Below are 23,174 nucleotides of genomic sequence, written 5' to 3' on the forward strand. Positions count from 1 at the left end.
GTCATAAATTCATAGCCTCTCTGCCATACAGAGCTAATGAAATTGCATGACAAACGCCGCCATCCCTAATAGAAGACGGTCTGGAAAATGGGAATATGTGACGGTCAAGTGTGGAAATGCCTGCTTGTGCTACAAGAGGATACGGGTGAGTAGGGCTGTCTTAAATACTTCGAAGCTTTCGTTCGATGGGCATGGGATTCGAATATGAAAATAAAATTTGATTCTAAAAAAAAATATATATATATATATATATGTTTTTTTTGCTAAATCAACTCTGCCTCTCTTTGTTAACTACAACAAGCAATGCTGTTTGTTAGTTAAGATGAGGTCGGACTCGGCACAGACAGATTTGTGTTCATTGTGCTGCTTTTATAAAGCCTCAAATGACGGCTTACAATATTTCATGAAAGCAAAGTGTTTTGTTTGTCTAAGATTTAAAAAGGTTTAAACTTTACAGCACTGACAAAGTTGAACAAAGTGCTGTACAAGTCCCACAACATAAAAAAAAAAAAATAATTATACATATATTTTTTTTTAATCTCAAAGCTTCGAATTAAAATCGAATCTCGGCCCCCGAAGCTTCGAATTCCAATTTTTTTCTCCCGAAGGTCAGCCCTACGGGTGAGTGTAACGGCTAGGCTACGAGCTGCTTCTGGACAGTCCCACGTGGCCCACCCAGGGTCGTGGGGCTACAGCTAGCGTTTCTACCAGCAGACTATTTATGTATGCCCTCGTTCGCCAGCAGCGTTTACAAAGTTATCCGGCTCTTATCGCCTTACAGTCTGTTGACATCGACGGCAGCCAAATGTTTTGGCATCAATGCCCAGTTGCCACAACGACGGGCCAACAGAACTACAAAATAGACGTTTTAATATAGATCCGTTTTAATATAGATCAGTTTTTTTATATAGATCCGCCAATGATCTAAGAATACAGTTAGTATCAGAATACTGGAGAGGACTGGAGTGTTTTGCCTGCCTTTATCCCTTCTCCTTCTTCATGTGTATATATTTATACAACGTCTCCTCCTACATTCATTCAGCAGAGCCGTGGTGGACCACCACAGTAAGAACATGAATAAGAAGTCTTTATTTGTCATGCAGATGACCACACACAAGCGAGATGGGCGACACACAGGAACACACAGGAACACACAGGAACACACACACACACACACGCGCACACATTGGGTCGCCTACCACCACAGGAAGAATCTCTACATTCTATATCTACAGTATATTGTATCTAATCTAAATCTACATCTAAGTGTGACTGACTGTAAACAATTGATGTGGTATGTATATCCCAGGTGTTTGATGACACCATAGAAGCTCATTAGTGTAGAACTGAAGCCAGAGCAAAGCAAACAAGGGATAATCAGATACCTCAACATTAGCACAACAATAGCCAGCTTCCAGTGCCAACACCATTAGCTGTGAGAGACAATGGGTATTAATGGCACCTGACACTGCAGGGTTTCATCATCTGAACCGTGACGACTACCTGGAGCGATCTCACTAACTACCCCCTCACACCTTCAGATTCACCTGGAGCGATCTCACTAACTAACTACCCCCTCACTGTACACCTCACTAACTACCCCCTCACACCTTCATATTCACCTGGAGCGATCTCACTAACTAAGGCCTAACAAAAATAATAGTTGGTTTCAGGTTGGTTGTCAGTTTGGCCATGGGTAGGTAGGGAATTTATTTTATTTTATTTTTTTATTTTATTCTTTCCCACGGCGACTATGGATAGGGAATTTCTTTATTTAATTAAAATGTTCACAACAACATGGATGCATGTACTCTGCCAGCATGTTTAATATCCATAATACTAAATGTTTGACTAAGATTTCTATGAAACTTTATTAAAAAAAAAAAAAAAAAAAAAAAATCGGATTTTTTTTTTTTTTTAATATATAATTTTTTTTAAAAACTCATAAAATATATTGGGTCGCACCTAAATCGGCAGGGTCGGTCGGCAACCTGAAACCAACCATTATTTTTGTTAGGCCTAACTACCCCCTCACACCTCACTAACTAGTAACTACCCCCTCACACCTTCAGATTCACCTGGAGCGATCTCACTAACTAACTACCCCCTCACCTCACACCTTCAGATTCAGATTCAATACAACTTTATTGATTCCAAGAAGGGCAGTTCATTTATACCCAGTCCATACACTTCAAAACTCACGCTCTCAGGCAAGGTAGTTATGTCACAGGTCAACAGGGTCAATACAAGGGAACGACAAGCAGCAGAAAGTAAGAATAACACATTTAGTTATATTTATATAATAAAAGAAAAAACACACTTGTGCCCCAACGACATGGCCAAGCGCCCGGCTAGGAAACCCAATCCTACCACCCAACACCCACGCCCACTGTGGGGGGGCAAATAAACTTCCAGTAAGGGCCACAATAATTCACCAAAGGCCATGGGGACGACTGACACTGTTACTGTGAGCTTGTAAAAGCCAGCTCAACAGTCAAGACACCGGAACACCGGACCGTCTGCAACAACAACCAAAAGGCTATACATATAAATCCATATAAATAACCAAGTTTAAACGAATAAAAAGAATAAAAGTGAAAGAATGTAGTAATTTAAAATGACTACTGTCTGCATTTAGTAGTGAAATGAATGAAGGACTTAGAGTAGTGGTGGTTTGTTCTCCTAGGGGGCACACACCCCCTGGCCCGGTGGCAGAACATGGCCAACTCTCAGATTACGCATGTAGGGGCTGGGAAAGGAGGCCTGGAGAAGATCTGAAGTTACACTATTTATGTTTGAAAGTGTAAGTGAAAGTGATTCCTAATGATCTCTGTGCACAAGGCGGCAGGGGTGACTGCTGCATTCCTACGCCGCAGTAAACAATCATTGATATTCATGTGTGCGAGGCTGCATACATTAACAGTGAAAAAACATGGGATTACACATGAAACGTAAACACACACACACATACACAAACACACACATGCACACAGCCACTCGTGATTTTCTCCCATGCCAACATGGAGTACAGTACAATGAGAATTTAGGCAAGGCTGGGCTATAACACCCTTCTTATCACGGATGCTGTAGTCATTAGTAGGCAGAAGTATTAGGGTCAGGCAGATCTGGGTCAAATTCTCTACAGTTTTTGCATTCTTGTTCTCAGGGATTTTATTTATTATTATTATTATTTATTTTTTAACTCACAAATGGAGAAGACTGTGAAATTAAGATGTAGTAATTACAATAAAGTAATATAATGTTAATAAGTGCTTATATGGTCATAATTACCAGAACAATCAATGAGTGGTGTTGAATAACACAACGCCAGTAAGACGTCTCACACATCTGGAGGGAGGGCTCTTAGCGGTATCTCCCGGATTAACAGCGCTAAACCCTCGGTTTAACAAGACAAGCGCATCTGCCGGCCCTCTTGTACCTGGCCGTGGTTGCCGCGTCGCCGCGGGGGCGTGGCTAGGCGCAAGTTGGTTGCCTAACATGTTGACGCGTCCCGGCGGCCGTGAGGAGCCTTGTCTGACCCGCGCGTCTGCAGGAAGTAGAACTCCCAGAGCTTTGTTGTCCAGCCAGAGGATGGGAGAGAGAGAGAGAGAGAGAGAGAGAGAGAGAGAGAGAGAGAGAGAGAGAGAGAGAGAGAGAGAGAGAGAGAGAGAGAGAGAGAGAGAGAGAGAGAGAGAGAGAGCGAGACTCCTGGCCACCAGCCGGTCCCCTGGAGACCCCGGCACGCTGCACCCTGAGTACTGCACCACACCCAACCACCACCACCACCCTTTCTCTTCTCTGGAGGACATTCTGTTCACCCCTGCTGCTGATGATCAAAGGCTCTCTCTCTCCAGCCGGGCGTGGGCCTCACTGCAGACTCAATGCTCACACCTGGCTGCTTGGCATGAATCTCCCTAGGTGTTCTGGTGCCAAACTGTTATACATTTCTTAACTTTTCCCCCACTAGCGCTGCATCCTGTTAATACTGGAGAGAGGGGGGGTGCCTGCCGCTGCACAGCCAGCCCCCCGCCCCCTCTCCGTCACATGACCCAGGGGTCCCACGTCATGTCTCACAGCGCCCAACGCAGCAAACAGCCCCAGCCTTAGGATTCTGTTTATCCACACGCCGGTCCTGCAAAATAAACTAAACCAGTAATCAACACAGTGACCCTGCTGACCTGGAAAAGAAGCTCTCGTCTGCAAACGTCTGCCTCTCAACGCGGAGAGCAGCTGGAGCTGAATAACCAGGGGAAGATCAAAGAGGAGGGCTTTACATATGGAGCAGTCTACTGGTCGTCACCTGTCTCTGTCTGTCTGGACTGGATACAAAGAGAAATCTAATTCATTCCACACATCTCACCGTATTTCATATCTCATCTTATGCACAGGTGTCTGTGTGTGTGTCTGTCTGTCTGTGTGTCTGTGTGTCTGTCTGTCTGTCTGTCTGTCTGTCTGTCTGTCTGTCTGTCTGTCTGTCTGTCTGTCTGTCTGTCTGTCTGTCTGTCTGTCTGTCTGTCTGTCTGTCTGTCTGTCTGTCTGTCTGTCTGTCTGTCTGTCTGTGTGTGTGTGTGTGTGTGTGTGTGAGAAGTGGACTCTGTATTTTTGATTGTCAATTGAGCTACATAGTTAAGAGACAGAGAAGGGGAGGCTATTATAAGCCTATTTCAACTTCCCTTTTGAACCCATGACAAATTACAAACTGTAGAATGAGCCAGGATGCTCAAGGAAGCGATCTGTGTTGTGGGGTGGGGGTGGGGGGACTGTCAGCCCTCTCTACCCCCTGCTGAGAGATGAACTGTTGGCCTTACAATGTGTCGCCCTCCGTGGGGCCTGGCTCCAGCTAGCAAGCCCATCTGACACGATAACAACATCTTCTAGTAGGAGATGAGTAGTGCTCCATACAGCTCCAACTGTCTTTCTCAAGCCAAAAGTGACATTCTAATATTTTCCCTCACACCACCAGATCAGCCTCCAACTCTAAGGCTGAGGTTACACCTTTCGTATCATCTTCGTATTGTTTTCTTATACGTATCGCCGCGTATCGCCGCAACGTCATGCGCCTCGAGTCACACTTTCGTTTTTTTTTCCGTTTTTGTCAGCCAAGCACACTGATGTAGTACACTGCCAAAGCAGTAGGTGGCAGTAGGTGGCAAACATGAAGGCAATTTCAACCAATCAGAACGAATGTGCCAATACACTTCCTGGTGGAAGCTCCAGCAAAAGAAAATGTCAATAAGGCAGGCGCCTATGCCGCGCCACCATCTTGCTTTACTCAATGCAGCAATAATTTTTCAGCAAAGCCTAATAAAAGTGCAATAAACAAAACGGATACATTCACTGTGTGTTCTGCCTGTCATTTGTTGATGAAACAAAACTAACATCAACACAAGTGACCACCAAGAGCGGATAGTTTAGGCTAAAAAACGATCGGTAGCATTGTAGCATTGTTAGCTGCATGCTAACGTCAATGGAGTATGCCATTATAACAATATAGCATTGTGGCTAGAAGCTAACGTTAGCTCACGCTACTTAGCCAGCATCAAAACTGATGATATCGCGAGCTATCAGTAGTTAGATAACATTAGAGACAACGCTGTGTGTATTAAACAAAGGTGAATAGATGACTGGGCCATTTTGTTTAATGCTTCTTAAGTTGAAAGAGGAACTCTGAGCTAACAGGGTCTGAATCCTGATAGCTCACGTTAGCCAGCTGCTCATGCAATCGGTAATGCTAGCAGAATGAATGGATGTAAACTTTATTTAACATATTGCATATGGGTACAATACAATACGGCTCAATACAAACAATTGTTAAGGGAATGCAGACTGTTGTAGCTTGGACTGGGGTCCTTATAACAATAACTTGACAACACATGGTAGCTGAAGCTATTTGGGACACGGAGCTCTGTCCCAAACACACACACTGTACACAGGAAGGGCACGCAGATGGTATCTACTGCGCATGGGCGTTTTCGCAACAACTGCTCCGTGCTGACTACACGCTGTTGTCGAAGCGTTTTTTTTGCGTATCTCCAAACGCAAACACAATTTTGCGTTTCAGCCGTATCCACAAAAAAACGCCAAAAAACGCATTTCTGTGTAGATAGGACATGAAACGTCGTCAAAAACGTATAAAAAAACGCCAGGAATACACTAGTCTAACCATAGCCTTAGCTCACTGCGGCTATACAGACCGCCACAAAGAGACCACAGAGGGATATTTAGTGAGTGTATTTGATTGTATATTAGGAATCCACTGAAATGGATCGGCTACTGGTATTTGATACTGAAATCTGATACCAAGAGACATGTGCAGCATAATTAAAAGCAAGGCAGCTTGATTTTCTTGATTTACGGCATTTTTTATATACATAGACAAATGTTCTCATGGTGAAATTATTAATAAAACCTAAAAAAAACTAACAATTTGGTCTATACTGTTCAATAAAAGTAATGTATTGATACTCTGTCTGAGTTGGTATTGCCAGTATCAGTACATTTGCGTGTGGAGGCTACATTCTAAACCCACTAATGGGGGAGTGGCCGGCTGTCACCCAGCATGGGGCGAAGGAAAACACATTAGCCTTCAATCATCTCATTAACCTCTTGTCAGCCCTTCCTCCCTTTCACCTTCTGACTGGCTGATCTTCAATTCGGCTTCACTCTGGCAGCGCCGTAATGATATAATTCAATGCGGCCACATAGGGGGCATCCTCTTTCTATGAATGTGGTTCTTGTTTGTCTATTTTGTTTACCTGTCCTGACTCCCGTGTCTGTTGACCGATGAAGCGCTCCTGATCTAAATGATCTAAATTGTATCATATCATATCGCGTCGTAATCCCAGTGATCCCAGGTTAAAGAGCGTGCTTACAGTTGTTTGTTTTTGACGCCAGCTCAAGACTTGTGTACAATATACAAGACTTGCCGTGAGAGCTGCCATAGATGTTGACACAGAAATCTGCAAATGACAGGTATCTGACAACGGTATATATACTTAAAAAAGACATAAACGTTGAGATTTGACAAATGCAACTGCGAGCGACCACACAACACTGTGGCTGAGGAGGGAGGGGGGTGAGAGTTGTCAGCCCCCCTGCTACTAATAACAACAACAACAACAACAACAACAACAGGGGTCAGGGGAAAGAAACAACAGAAGACAGTAGCAAAAGGATGATGGTCACAGCAGACGCAGGACTCATCCGTCTGCCACATAGAGAAGACCAGCAGGAGTCTAGTCAAACAAAGGCAACGGTGCAGCTACGATTGGTCCTGATTAGAATGCGATCTGAATGAACTGTGTTTTGGAACTGTCGTGGAATATATTATCATGTCATTATAGATCTGTGTTGAGATATCATTTTATCTTTGTCATTATAGACAGCTTGACTGGTTCACTCTGACCAGCTATGTAATGTGTGTGTGTCTCTTTAAGGGACTCCAAGATACCAACATCTCCCCAGCCATAGCAAGGTTGTTGTTGCTTCCCGTGACTGGGAACCATTTTTTATTTACCTTCATCATCATATCTGATGTATGGTGTTACGTCTGACAACTGTGTATTTAATATACGTCTGAACAGAGCTCTTGGTCACTTTACGGTCAGACGATTATGTGTCTGTAAAATGTCCTTTCATTGTGGCCACGGTGAAATAAACGTTTCTATTATAAATAATGACTCAGAATGATTAATATAAACTAGGGGTGGGAATCACCAGTTTCATCATGATACAATACGATATCGATTCTTTGGACAACGATACGATATTTGCCGATATCACAAAGTCTCTCACGATACAATACGATACGATTAGATTCAGGTGCCTGCGATCGATATGAGATGATATCATATGCCCATTTAACACAATCAGTTATGAGACTCGCCACAGGATTTCCAAAATAAGAGTATCGATATGAATCGATCTTATTACATCGCATCGATCCGATTCGATCGTTGATAATTACATCGATGTATCGATCTGGATCGATGTATCGTCCCACCCCTAATATAAACGGCTCATCGTTTTGCCCTTTAATATTTCCCATTACAGAACCCATCTTTCTTTAGAATCCTACTTGACAATAAAATGGTTCTGTTAAGAGCCATATAGGTTATTAATTATTAGCTCTCTTATCAGGTGACTCTTATCTGAATATTATTGGACTGATAGATCTCAAACAACAGATTCTATCGTATTTTGGAACCTGTGTGTCCTTACTGTCCTACTGAGTTTTCCAACTCAACTCAAGTGTGCAGAAGACAATTTATCACGGTTTGGTTGGTTGGTTGGTTATCCTATTGGATTCCAAGAAAGGGCTTTTTGAAATAGGGGAGATGGAAGGAAACGGGACAGCATCAGCTTCCACTCTTACTCTTCCTGACATAATTTCACCAAGAATCAGCCGGTGAACCTGTTGCCAGAGATCAAATCACAATCGACATTATTTATCGGTTTCCCAAGGTCATAATAATTGGCAGCAAGTTCAGCCGCCAGTTACCGGATCCTTCTCCCAGACTTCCCATCAACCACGGCCGGCAGGCCCCCAGGCCAGGAGAAGGGGATGATAGCTGGTGTCCTCAGACTGGCTTTGCCTTGTAATTATTCAGTGTTGGCTCAGACAGGAGCCTGACCAAACCCTCTCACACCCACACCGACACTCACTCGCTCACTCACACACCTGCAATTTGCCTGGGAAAGACGCAGCCACAATTGTCATTAATTTTGGTTATACTTAAGAGTAGGAAAACACTCCTCTCTGAGTATCACCGTACCCATGGAATGGACAATGTAGGAATCTTAATACTTCACCAGATACAGCTACTGTAGCTGGGCAGGAACTGTACTTATTTTTGTCCATCGGCCACCGTGGGTGGTTGATTCATAAATATACTATCCACTTTCACTATTTTACCAGAGATTTGTAGAATATAAAAGAAACCTCCATGAGGTGGAAAGAACCTGAGAGGCTCACAATGATTAATTGGTCTCTGACACTGTTGGATATAATTTATGGAAATCTCTACTGCACGGGTGATTGGGGTTGGACAGGCCGGCATTGGACTTTGGGTCTCAGCGGCCGAGAGTAAAAGCCACAATCTAGTGGCGGAGCGGGGTCGGGGTGTTGGTCCTGGAGGGTCCGGGGGGGGGGGGGGGGGGGGAGTGGGGGAAGAATTGTCTTTTGTGGTGTCTGTAATAGTATAAGTAGATTTTTTATGTTATGTTCTGTGTTTATTATTTTTGTTATTGCTAATGTCATTGTTGTTATTATTATTGTGGTATTGTGAGGTCTTGTTTTGTGTATAAAAATAAACACAAATATTTGATATATATATATATTTTTTTTAAGAAACCTCCTTTCTGGTTGATAGAAAAACAAACGTTCCAGCTACCGACAGAATTTACCAGCTTTTTGGCTAGTAGTGGCTGGTGTCACTTCCCCTGCTGCTGTAGAGATGCTGCTACACATGACAGCAGCTGTCAGCCTGAGGTTCTGCAGATTTGTTGTTGTTGTCTTCACATTCAAACACAGGAGAAACGATCAGCAACACAGATCAACCAGCGCCAAGCAGCAACACAGATCAACCAGCACCAAGCAGCAACACAGATCAACCAGCGCCAAGCAGCAACACAGATCAACCAGCGCCAAGCAGCAACACAGATCAACCAGCACCAAGCAGCAACACAGATCAACCAGCACCAAGCAGCAACACAGATCAACCAGCAGCAACACAGATCAACCAGCAGCAACACAGATCAACCAGCACCAAGCAGCAACACAGATCAACCAGCGCCAAGCAGCAACACAGATCAACCAGCAGCAACACAGATCAACCAGCACCAAGCAGCAACACAGATCAACCAGCACCAAGCAGCAACACAGATCAACCAGCAGCAACACAGATCAACCAGCGCCAAGCAGCAACACAGATCAACCAGCACCAAGCAGCAACACAGATCAACCAGCAGCAACACAGATCAACCAGCACCAAGCAGCAACACAGATCAACCAGCAGCAACACAGATCAACCAGCAGCAACACAGATCAACCAGCAGCAACACAGATCAACCAGCGCCAAGCAGCAACACAGATCAACCAGCACCAAGCAGCAACACAGATCAACCAGCAGCAACACAGATCAACCAGCAGCAACACAGATCAACCAGCAGCAACACAGATCAACCAGCACCAAGCAGCAACACAGATCAACCAGCACCAAGCAGCAACACAGATCAACCAGCGCCAAGCAGCAACACAGATCAACCAGCACCAAGCAGCAACACAGATCAACCAGCACCAAGCAGCAACACAGATCAACCAGTAAAACACAACCATTGCCATCAATTTAGAACGCTGTGTGCATTCATCCCAACAAAACAAGCAAAATAAATCAGATAGAACCTGTTTAAAAAGTGCCACAGTGAGCCGTGCAGTACCTCGAGACCGGAGTGCAACGCAGCATCCCAGCGCCATGACGACGAGGCTGTGTCCGCCGTCCGGTCACCACTATCATCAGTGTTTCTCTCTCTCTCTCTTTCTCTCTCTCTCTCTCTCTCTCTCTCTCTCTCTCTCTCTCTCTCGCTCTCTCTCTCTACCTCTATCTCCTCCAATCGTCTCATCTCCTGTCTGCCTGGGAAGGGGGGCGGGGCGGGGCTCACACCATGTGTGCACACAGCGGCTTCCCTCGACAGCTCTGCTGCCACTGACTTGCGGGCAGCTCAAATGGAACATGTGGCCATCTACTCACACACTCCACTCAGATGGACTTCCCCAATACCCCCCCCCCCCCCACCCCATTCTCCAGCCGGGTGCAGATGGTCCAGCCAGGCTCGGACTCGGGCTCTACCTCTAATCTGTCTGTGGTCTGCTAGAGGAGCCTGCTGAGGGTAGGAACGTTAATCCCTGCTACTAAAACAACACCACGGGACTGTGGCAAGTGTGCAGAGGAATGATGATGATGATGCATAGGACTGTAGTCATTTGCATCCTGTGCTCATGGCGAAGGATTCCGGAGTACAAGTGTGTCAACTCGTTGTAAGTGGACTAAATGGACTGCCATTTATAATATAGCACTTTAATCAAAAGCGCTTTAGAGTTTATGCCTCACATTCACCCATTCACTCACCGATGGCGGAGGCAACCATGCAAGGTGTCAACCTGCTCATTGGGAGCATTTAGGTGTTAAGTGTCTTGCTCAAGGACAATTCAACGCACTGCCAGGAGGAGCCAGAATCAAATCGGGAACCATCAGATTACCAGACGATCGCTCTACCTCCTGAGCCACTGTCGCCCACAGTCACCTTCATTGTGATTCGTTCTTGAGTTACTTTGATGATTGACAGCAAATACAGTACTACTTGTTATTCAAAGTAGTTCAGGGGTTATTATAGTTTTGTATTTTTCATTTGTTTATTTTTATTTCATTTAGAATTTTCGTTTTCTATTCAGCTTTAGGGGCCTTTCTCACTCACCCATTCGGTTCGGTTCCATTCCGTACCGTCCTCATTCCGGGTCGGGTGCGAACTTCCCCCCTCCCTCTCCCCCCTCTAGTTTGTGTACACACTTCAGTCTTGATTCGCTCCGGGTTCTGTTTGCGGTTTGCGTTTTGAGCGTTTACGCTTGCCGTAGGCGATGATGTCACGCTCGAAAATGTAAACAGGAAGTGTGTTAACACGGAGACTGGAGACTAGATGCTGATATAAAAGAAACAAATAACCAATAAATATGAAGTTATATTTGAACCTCTGTTGTCAAGCTTTGTCAATATAACCCACCCCCCTTTTCTCTCGAATGGAACTCTGTTGTAGAGTCCGCTTTTGAGCGTTTTGCAGGGTTTACGATAACTTTTACTAGTAACATTGCTCGCATCGATTATATTGAATGTCATTGATCTACTGGTCGACCACGGCCGACTGGTTGGGCACCACTGGTCTAATAGAAATAAATGCATTCGAACAAGAAAGTATAGTAGACAGCAATGGCTAACGCTAAGCTAACGGCTAACGCTGTTCAGCGGCTAACATTATCCCATCGCTCGTGGCAATTATATTGAATGTCATTGATCTACCGGTCGATCGCGGCCGACTGGTTGGGCACCACTGGTCTATTGAAATAAATGCAGTCGAACAAGAAAGTTTAGTAGACAGCAATGGCTAACGCTAATGGCTAATGCTAGTTAGCTTAGCCTGTTCAGCAGCTAACATCCCATCGCTCGTGACAATTATATTACATGTCATTGATCTACTGGTCGACCACGGCCGACTGGTTGGGAACCACTGGTCTAATAGAAATAAATGCATTGGAACAAGAAACCAATGTATAGACATAGCAATGGCAAACAAAATTGCCAGGCCTAATGCGAGCCAGGGAAGTGTGCTTTGTGTAACGTGGCTTCATGTTTTCATCCACTGGGCTGTGAGGCTCCACATGCTTGTTCTTGGTTGAGGTCTGAACTCTCAAATTACCCATAAATATCGTTTTTGTGGGTATTGTCCTGTTGTTGCTGTGTGGTTTTATCTGCCCAAAATTCAAGCAAGCATGAAAAGCATTACAGTAACGACGTTGTGTGTGTCACGCCCCCCGCTCCCACTGGCCCGTACCCGAGACCACCTATTTCAAGCGTCCCAGGTTCAGCAGGGGGTATTCCGAATCAGCGCTGCTTCGCTCCCAAAAGGGGTGTGTCCGTCTGAGTGAGAACACTCCCCCCCCGTCCCCGGGGGCGCTGATTCGACCCCGATTGGTGAGTGAGAAAGGCCCCTTAGTTTCACTTAGTATCCAGAGTGGCTTTGCTAGTTTCAGTTTAGTTTTTATTGTTTAAAATTGTTTCGTTTTAGTATTAGTTTTAGTCTTTTCTGTTTATTATAATATGGGGGATAGTTAGGGGCCAGATTTAAGAAGTTCAGAAGGTATTGTAATTGTCATGTGTGAGTGATACAAACACATGCTGTTTCTCCACAAGACTCACAGTCATGTAGACATCCCAGTCTCAATGGACATTATGCACCAATGCCTCTGCAGGCTTTCCATTTGAGTTTGTTCTGTACGTTTTGTACACAATATACAGTAATTTCAGTTAGATTTATTTTTCTTTTCTTTTTCAGTTAACCAACTAATTTGTTCACACCTAGTTTTAGTTTACAATTCTTAAAAACGAAATATATATATATATATATATATATATATATATTTCGTTATATATATATATATATTTTGTATCTCTCTTTCTCAGATTTGTCTCTGTTTTCTCCCCGTCCCAATTTAGTCGTTGTGCCTATCCCCCCCCTCCCCTACCTGGTTGTTGTGCGCATGTTCTCCTACTGGTCGGTACAAGGGAACCCTGAAGTATCCGCACGCTTCCTCCGACACGTGCAGCGACAGCCAGTGGCTCTCTTCTCACCTGGCAGCGAGGGCTCTCATTGGTGAAGTGTAACGCGTGGGAGGTCACGCTGCCTTCCTCAAGTCCTGCCTCTGCTGAGCAAGCGCCCAGACCTGACCTGTAGGCGTCGCTGTCCAAAACGCCAGTTTCCCACCCACGGCTTCCCTCCCCCTAACCCAGCCAAACGAGTTAGTAAAGCGATCAGGCCAAGCAAAGGCAATGCTGACTCCGGGAGTCGAGACCGCAGTCTCTTGCATTGGTGACGAGCGCAATCTCAGCTACGCCACCTGACCCCTTAAAAAAACCAAATATATTTTAATGTAAAAAAAAACGTGGATAAAATGTAATTTTTTTTAAAACTTTTTTGGAGAAAAAAATTTGGACAATGGGTATCGGATCGGTATTGGCTGATACCCAAACCCAGGTATCGGTATCGGGACTGAACAAGTCGGATCGGTGCATCCCTAACCAGTGCTCCCACTGAAATCATATGTAAACCCTAATTTGTTGAATAAATGTTATACACTTTTACATAATAATATGAATTGAGGAGAATCTGCCCAGAATCTGTAGCACTGGGCCAAAGTCAGCAGAGTTAAACCACCTCACTACCTTCGAAGGGAGTCTGGCCCCAGAAGACAATGCTGCTTTTCCAGCGAGTGTCGGCAGTCCGCCAGAGAAGCGAGCCCTCTTTGAGGTCTGATTAGTGAAACACAAAGGGTGGAACCCTGGTGCCAGTAGGGATGGAATAATACCCGTCTCCCTGGTAATCCACTCTCTAAGCCTGCATCCCCTCTCAACCGTGGGCGACCTCTGCCGACCCACTACAGTAGGTGAAGGCTTGCCGAACCGAGCTCCAGACTGTATAGTACACACAGACAGGAGGTCACGGCACCGCGGCTTAATGCTACGCAGAGATGCTCCGCTGGTGGAGAGAGAGACACCTGAACGGAATCACTTCCACAGACTTTCCACCGCGGAGGAGAGAGGACGGGATAATTATAGCACGGATGTGTGCGAGCAGAGTGTGCGGCGAGAGGTTGTTACCAAAACACACGTCTTACGGACAGACTTTTTCCATCATCTCATAATGCATCATTAATTCTCTCTCTCTCTCTCTCTCTCTCTCTCTCTCTCTCTCTCTCTCTCTCTCTCTCTCTCTGTTGTGAGGAGTCTGGCTGCAGGTGTCCCCCAGTGCCTATAAATGATTCATTCTGAGTGAGTGCTACAGACAGCACCTATCTACCGCCAAATCCTCTCTGTTGTTAAAATATACTGCATCTGTCAGAGGGTTCTTTTAGCAATAGGACATCAGCCACCATGGAAAGACAAGATTCCTTGGTGAAGAATGGCTGGCAAGTGCTGCTATTGAATCATAAGCATGTGACGCCATTCACCGTGCCGTGATAATCTCAGTCAGTGATCTGAGTTTACAGCTACAGCAGATGATAATGGTTAGAGATTAACTAATCATTAATTCCATATAATAGAACGCCAACAATCGGTTTGCCTCTATGATGATGATGATGATGATGATGATGAGGATGAGGATGTAGTGGCCGTGGCTTAAGAGCCTAAACCTTCGAGGAATCCCTTGAGATGGGTTTGAAATAATGTGCATCGCATTATACACACAGCGCGAGGGGACGTGTGTTGCTCGGGATCAAGAACAAAACTCTCAACATCCAGCCCTCCTCCCAACACAAATACACATTTCAGCACATGGGGGCTGACCAAGAGAACAGCTGACACTCACATAGCGGAAGAGAGAGGAAGGCTGATTATGCATGTGCTCCATCTCCTCCTCTCTACAGATAGGTTAGAACTGGACTAGTGCACCTGTTCCAAATGTGCTCTGCCGCTCTCTCTAACCCACCTGAGGCCACCGGCAGCTTTGATGTGGGGCAGGTGGGGGGGGGGGGGGGGGGGCTGTGACCCTGGGCTGGAATGTGACGCAGAGAAGCAGTGGAGGCCCATGTGGGGCTAAATGAGCCATTCTTCCAATTTGTCTCTGCTTTCTCAGCCTGACCAGGTACTGCAAACGAAGGAACTCCTAAGCTGTGATCAAGACATCATCAGTGCGTTGTGCTTCCTGAAGGCGTTCCTCATCAGTCAACACCCAGCCCACTGGTTTTAACAACGCAGAGAGAATGACAAAACGAGTCCGTGATGACAGCGGATCTCTTTTACCGTGTCTCGTAAACTCAAGACGGGCAGAATTTATGCACACAGTCGCCGTTTTCGTATTCATGAATTCGACGCCCCATGTAAGATTCTGTGTGATATCACGGTGGAGAAGGGCAGAGTGGTGCGTGCGTCTGAAATGGCTCTTGGTTAATTGTAGCACGGTCGAGTCTGGTTTCACTTCCTGACTGCGGGGCCAAAACACTAACCTGCGCTCGTTGTGCCACAAGCTCACACACGAAAACCCGTCTGCCGGTGCAACTAAATCATACTGGGGCTTCATGAGTCTCATGACACATTGATCTTCATTCAGATTCTGGAGCCATGCCTGGACCACCACACTGTCTGCCTACTTGTGTGTGTGTGTGTGTGTGTGTGTGTGTGTGTGTGTGTGTGTGTGTGTGTGTGTGTGTGTGTGTGTGTGTGTGTGTGTGTGTGTGTGTGTGCTGGAAGTAGGCTTGGAAAGAACAGAGAGGAAGGGAAAGGAAGGCTTTGGGGAAACCCAAACCATAACGTAATGTTTCCATTATAGAGAAGACAATGAAATGCATCCCCTCACATTAAGACGTTTTATCAGCCCAATGCCTGAATGCCAATTAGCGTTTTATTTTTTTATTCGCGATCTGAATTCATATTTTATCAACCGAGTCTCCCGTTGGTATGCGGCCCCTGTAGGAGCTCAGATGTGAAAAAACCGCCCCTATCGTCTCCCAGATGGTAATGCACCCTTTTGGAATGGACTCAATGAAAATGGATGAGAAAAGAAAAATCCGGAATCCACATTTTACTTCTCAGGCATGTAACCCGAGCCGATCGGATTCATTGTGGAGCCTCAGAACAGCGTGGAATACATAATACAGTATGTAGCGTTGGATCAATAAAAGCGATCGATTTTTGGAATGGCGATCAGGAATTGGAATGATCTTTTTGGAGAACATCTGATCTGAGGTAAGGAATCTATTTTACAAGTCTTGGGATAATCAGAGTTGTATTCGCTGAGATCTCAGCGTTCGCCCTATGTGTGTGTGTGTGTGTGTGTGTGTGTGGGCGATCGCTTTGAGGAAATCAGAGAATCGATTTTTCAGATCGCCTATATAGCGTGCATATGTACACATATACTATCGATAATCTAGCGTTTATTTGAAAACGATTCATAAATAGGCAGAAAAATGACATGTATTCTAGAATATTCCAGTAAAGGGCGATTATCATGGAATGTTTATATTTCCCTTGAAAACGAGGGCTTTTCAAAATGCTATAAAACGAAAATGAACCGATACAAAAAAAATCCGCTTCGACAATGTTGACTGGAAAACGAGTAATTGATAAGCGACGGGCAGATTAGACACATAGCCATAATTTAAAACATAGATTAGGCGTTATTAACGCTAACATTGAAGTGGATGGTGGGCATTCAAGCGGTAAATCAAGATTAAGCTTGGGCTCTGAAAGTGTTGGGGGAAAAAAAAATGACAAATCCCAAATGATGGTAATCATATGCAAATACTGGTAATATAAAAAAGAAAAACAGAAAAAGAAGAAGCCAGACATCCAACATCAAATGCACCTTCAAGGTGCTATTATCCAGACTCCTTTGGTATCTGCAACCAGTCCGTTTAATCTGGTCTGACAGCTGCAGTGGTTAAACCCACCATTGGTCACCTGAACTACCACACAATTAGCTAGGGGAGAACAAAACAAACAACATCCCAGACCAATGCCAAAAGTTCCCAAAACCCTGGAAAAGCTCTCACCTAATCCTAAAAGCCACGGCTGTATTCACGACTAGACCTCAAAGCTTTACTCCTATAGGACCAAGCATCTTTCCTCTGCTTACCATAATATGCAAATATTATAATTTGATGTTTTTAAACATGCACACAACACCGTCTGCTGTGCGTCCGAACCACAGCGACTTTGAAACATGTTGAACAATGTTTAAAAATAATAATAATAATAACGCACATCCTCCGTTTGTTGGTGCTGAGCCAAACTGTAAAAACAGTAATACATAAGACAAAGCGGGGCTCGCAACTCACTTGTTGTTCCAAGGTGTTTTAATAGACAAAAAGGCAGTATGCTTGAAGAAGACCGGAAAGGTCGGTCGAAACGTCGCATCTACTGCCTCTTTGTCTATTAAAACACCCTGGAACAACAAGTGAGTTGCGAGGCCCCGCTTTGAACACTGTTTCAAACCACGCCGTCCACGTGGACAGCTCCTGAGTGTGAGGTGCTCCTGCAGACCACGCAGTGAGCGCTCGGGGCTGGAGGAGGCTGCGCTACCGAGACCCTGCTTTCTCAGCTGGTTCATATTACCACAACAAAGTCCAACAGCAGGCTTGCGGTGACTTTGAAATACTTTCCATTTCAAAAACCTCTGGAGTGGCACATATATAAAAGGAGGTTCTCCCGCTCGCGGAGAAGAAAAAGGAAGGCCTGGACGTAGAGGAGGAACATGAAGATCACACAGGAGGAAGGGGGAGATGTTCTCTTTTAACCGATGGTTAACCGATGTCTAATGAGGCGCGTCGTCCTCTGGTAGCGATTTCTTTGTTTATGACTTAGGCTCACAACGTGTTTCACGATGTGCTCGCGAATAAGCAATCGACTCCATTGCACAGTGGAAAGTCCTTTTGAATCAATACAACTTTTAACTAAACACACTAAACATGTTACACAAATGCGATGTTGGGTGGATGAATAGATGGAGGTGTGCAAGAATCCCCTTTGTTTGTTCCTAGACAATAGCTCAAATCTCACAGCTTGGGGCTCTCCAAGGGCCCTGCGGCCCCCACCCCTCCCTACCACAGCTTGGGGCTCTCCAAGGGCCCTGCAGCCCCCACCCCTCCCTACCTACCCGTGGTCCCCTTCTCTCTCTTCAGTGTGATTTTGGTGGCCGCCATTGAGAACACACTCCTCCTAGCCAAGCTCATTTGACCTACATGTACTGTGATCCACGTGTATTAATAATACATCTATATTGATCATGAAGATCTGTCCATGAGCATAATTGATGAATCCTGTTGATTTAGCTGCCCTTCCCACACCCTCTCCACTAGCCCTTATTCAAACTCTATCCTGAGAACGTTGATCGTTCATCACGTCATCATGACCTGGTTATAAAGGGCCATGTGGAACCTGTTACCCATTTTACAACACAAGAGTATTACTGTATTAACACTTCCTACTGCAATGCTCACTTCATTAGATTAAAGCATGATTAAAGCCAACACTGCCCTCTAGTGCTTAGCAGCCAAAAGCATTGTTATTATTACAAATACAGTAGATTAGTGTTAAAAATCGAAATCTCAAGAGGCCGGGCATCTAGTGGTAATCCATTTATTTTTGAAAATAGCCTCATCTGGACGGTAAAGCGTCTTATCAAGCCTCTGCCAGTCCTTTGTGACACAACCGTGGGCATGGACTGCTGCCAGCAGCTGGAGAACTATAACGACTGCAGAACTCCAGAACTATTAGGAATGTCTGACCACTAAGTGTGTCTGACTCTTAACCACCAAAACCTGCACAGACTACAACGGATGACGTATATCATTCCAGTTAGGGTACCTTACTTTTACTCTTACTCATAGTATATAATTCAGTTTATATATATTATGTATTGCCGATATTGATTTGTTCTTCCTATTTTTCTATTTTTCTCCCGTCCCCAATTAAGTATTGTCCAATTCTACCCTCCCCTGTCTCGAACGCTGTTAGGCCATGCCTCCCACAAGCCGGCTGCAATGTGGACGAAGCCTTGCATCACGTGTTCCCTCCGGTACTCGAGGAGGCAGCTGTCGCATCTTTTCACCTGCACAGCATGATCTCTCAGCGGCGAGGGTCTCGTCGCTTCCTGATTCTACTGCGCAGGCGCACCAACCGACCTGTAGGAGTCGCTGTCCACAACGTCCGATCCCCACCCACCAGCTTCCCACCCCCTAATACTGCCAATTGTATTAGTATGAACGACCAGCCAAGCTGGTAGCAACGCCGAGAGCTGGGCTCGAGCCCAGCATCCCCTGCATTGGTGGCGAGCGCCTTGCCCACTGCGCCACCTAGCCACCCACCCGATATTTATTGTAACGTATAATATAACCGATAGGGCATACAGACCCTCATCTGCACCTGAAATATCCAAATAATTTGGGGCGGTCCTAACTAGTTAGACAGTGTGCTTGTTGACCGCATTTCCCATTGTGTTGGAACCAGCTGTGTTTGTTGATAGCTAAATAGCTAAGCTATCAAATACAATAAAAGTTATAATGTTGCTTGTGCAAGGCCATCTCCGTCACTGGACATGCTCTCTCTTGCACACTCTCCTGCTCTCTCTCTCCCACTCTCTTTCTCTCTCACCTTCTTCCAACCAGAGCACGGATGAGTGCACCCCCGCCCGCACTGATTCACTCTAAAAAACTCAGCTCTAAGGATTTGTATGATTAAACGTTGTTGAGCGTGAACGGACAACATAAGTAGCCTAAACGTTATGCTTACTGTGGAGCTTACTCACATTGATTGCACAGCCTGCTCTCATGATCTACCAGTAAACAGGCAAAATGTGTGATAGAGCGGAGATCCCGCACACCCGCAAATCCACTATATCTTAGCTTGATGGATCGAAGCACAAACACACACACACACAAGTGCAGCAACGTTATGTTACTAACATTGTCAGAAGCACATATAATGAATTAATGAATTAATTAATCATTAAATCAGGGTTGTTCCCTGTTAGTAACGTTATTATTACTAGCTTTCAGAATACAGAATCATTTCAGAAGCCCATTAGCAAATGCAGCCTTAATAACTATCAAATCAATGGCTTACGGCCTATTCAGATTGTCAAGAGGCTCATCCTCAACCGTCTCTCACAGCTCTGACAGCAAACTTTGAACTGGCGTCATGTATATGAGCATCAGTGATGAAGAAAAGTTTGCGAATCACCCAATTTAAATGTTGTGATTGATTGATTGATTGAAAAGTTTATTAACAGATTGCAGAATGGGTACAGTACAGTACAGCTCAATACATACAATTGTTAAGGGGATGCAGACCAGAGAAAGACTTTCGTCTTGTTTACATCAGGGTCCCCCATTTTCAATTCATCATAACATATATGACATACATGACATACAGATAGACAGTACTGCTACATCTATACATTTATGACATATCAGATTTGCAAATACAGTACTATTTGTGATACAAAAAGTGTCCAGAAAAAGAGTGTATATACATTTGACGTAGAAACTGTACATTGGAGGAGGTTGGGTGGGTGGGGTGGGGTTGGGTGGGTGGGGGCTGTACATTGGAGGTGGGGGGGGGGGGGGGGTTTGGGTAGGGGGGGACGACACTGTACACTGTACATTGGAATACTGACAAAGCCATACTTGGTCATTTACTGTACAACTGGGTTAGGACATTTGTAGGGGCCAGTTTCGAATTGCAGTCCCCCGTAGGTGTTCTTTGAGAGTGTTTTTGAAAGTGGGTAGTGATTCACACTCCTTTACAGCTTTGGGTAGGGCGTTCCACATTGATGTGGCATAATTGCGAAACGTGTTTAGTCCCTTGTTTGAGCCGAATCTGGGTTTAACATGATTTGTAGAGCTCCCTCTGGTGTTGTGATCGTGGTATTCACTGACCTTTGGGAAGTATTTTGACATGTACATGGATACCTTGGTCGCATAGTGTATCTTGTAGACCAGGCCCATTGCAAGTTGCTGTACTCTGTCGTCTACTCTAAGCCATCCTAGGTTGTCAAAGTGGGCAGGGGTGAGGTGGGTTCTAGGAGTCAGGTCAAGCAGTAGTCTGACTAGCTTGTTTTGAGATGTTTGTAATTTGTTTTTTAGTGCCTTTGAGGTGCTTTGGTACCATGAAGTGCAAGCATAGTCGTAGTACCCTTGAATGAGTGCTCCTGCCAGAGTTTTCAGGGTATTCTTGACCAGCTCTCAATTTATGTTTATTGGACAACAGCAGACCACAGAACAACAACACAAGGCTTTACTCTTATCATCCCAGAAGGCTCCCAAATGACAAAGTTAATTTGTTTTTAACAGCCATAGGACGCCATTAATTTGGAGCCCTGATCATCACCACAGTCCATTATGTTCAACCATGCCACATACCCTCTTGTTTGGTCAGCTTGTTTGCCAAAGCCCCCCTTTGACTCAGTCAACACTGAGCAATGTGAAAGGAAAGCGACGGCTTTTCACAAAACCTCTGAATGAGAGCGGGGCAACAGGAGCAACAGGACAACAGGCCGGTTATTACATCTCTCTGTCTTTACAGAGACACTCGCCTGGGGTCAGTAGGGGTCGGGGGAGGGGGGCCCTTTCCCTCTTGACCTCTAGACACCTCATTATTAGGTCTGCAAACAGACTGGGAGGTCAGCTCACATCTGTAAACACTGAGTAAATCACAGCGTCATTGTCCCCTCCGCTCTTTCACTGTGCTTAGCTTTGTGTTGACTTCGGGAGTCATTGCAAATTGCGGACATGTTGCTGTAAACTGCAGTTGGACAAAATCAACCCTTCCTCTCAATTTCTCAGTTCTAATTCCTTAAAACAATATAATTACAAGTAATTAACTTTGCAGAGATAGGGAGGGGTTAATATGGGGGCTTCATTGCCTTTAAAAGCTTTCATTGCCTTTTAAAAGCTTTCAAAAGTATCTAGTCATACTCTCCCATATGAGGATACACTCTCCTCTCCCCCCAGATGACCGTGTGATGAAAACAAAGTGTTCCAGAACATTTGGCTTCCTCCTTGGGGGGCTGGGTGAGGGGGGGGGGGGGGGGGGGTGTATTTATGCGGCAGATGGAGGGGGGAAATGTTAGAAGAAAAAAAAATAAGAAAGAGCCCCTCCCTCCTTCCTTTACATAGTTAAAATTCCCTCACCTCTTAAATCAGTACGGAGTTCATTTTACAGCGCGATCCTCTCGGAGGCCGCAGCGCACCCTCTCACATCACATCGTTTAACGGCCTTTGAGGCCGCAGCTGACTCCTATCGAGCCGTAATGGCTCCCCCACAGAGCTTCTGGCCCCGGTCCCTGCGTGTGCCGTCCTTTTGAAGAATTCAACACTCACGCTCCCTCTCTCTCCCCCCCCCCCCCTCTCTCTCTCCCCCTCTCTCTCTCTCTCTCCCTCTCTCAGCTTCACGAGACCGGAGAGGAGGAGAGGGGTGTGTCTGGACTAGTCTCCACTGGAACGGCTCTACATGGGTTTCCGTACCTTCCAGGCACACCTGGGCTATTAGTCTCACCGACGAGACTGCGTGCCCTCTGACCTTCCCGCTTTTGTTCGCCCCCCCCTTCCCCTCCGACCCCTCCTCCTGGCACCTGGGGAAAGGCGGGAACTCCAGGTAGGACTGTAAAAAAAAGAAAAACCCACAGCGATTCGAAAAGAGGAATTTATGTTGAGGGCTTACAGGAAGTGGGTCGGGTTAACTGTAAGGTGGGAGGATAATGAAAATCGTAAAAGTCAAGACTCTGGGAAAAGTAATGTAGACGCCCTCCGCAAATCAGACAACGCGGATCCAGAGTCTTACTGGAATCTAACTGCATCTAAATCATTAGACTAAAGAGTTCCTTCTGTGTTAAGACACGACAAACAAAAGAAA

The 23,174-nt window shown here is 45.3% G+C and overlaps 1 protein-coding gene across 1 annotated transcript in view; it reads right to left on the reverse strand.

Annotated features, from left to right (window-relative positions):
- The window catches only part of nhsa (Nance-Horan syndrome a (congenital cataracts and dental anomalies)), an 83,241-nt gene that overhangs the window by 17,662 nt on the left and 42,405 nt on the right, over positions 1-23,174 (reverse strand). The gene's annotated exons all lie outside the window — the stretch shown is intronic.

The sequence above is a fragment of the Notolepis coatsorum genome, assembly GCF_963971535.1.
Source record: "Notolepis coatsorum genome assembly, chromosome: 2".
Classification (NCBI taxonomy): domain Eukaryota; kingdom Metazoa; phylum Chordata; class Actinopteri; order Aulopiformes; family Paralepididae; genus Notolepis; species Notolepis coatsorum.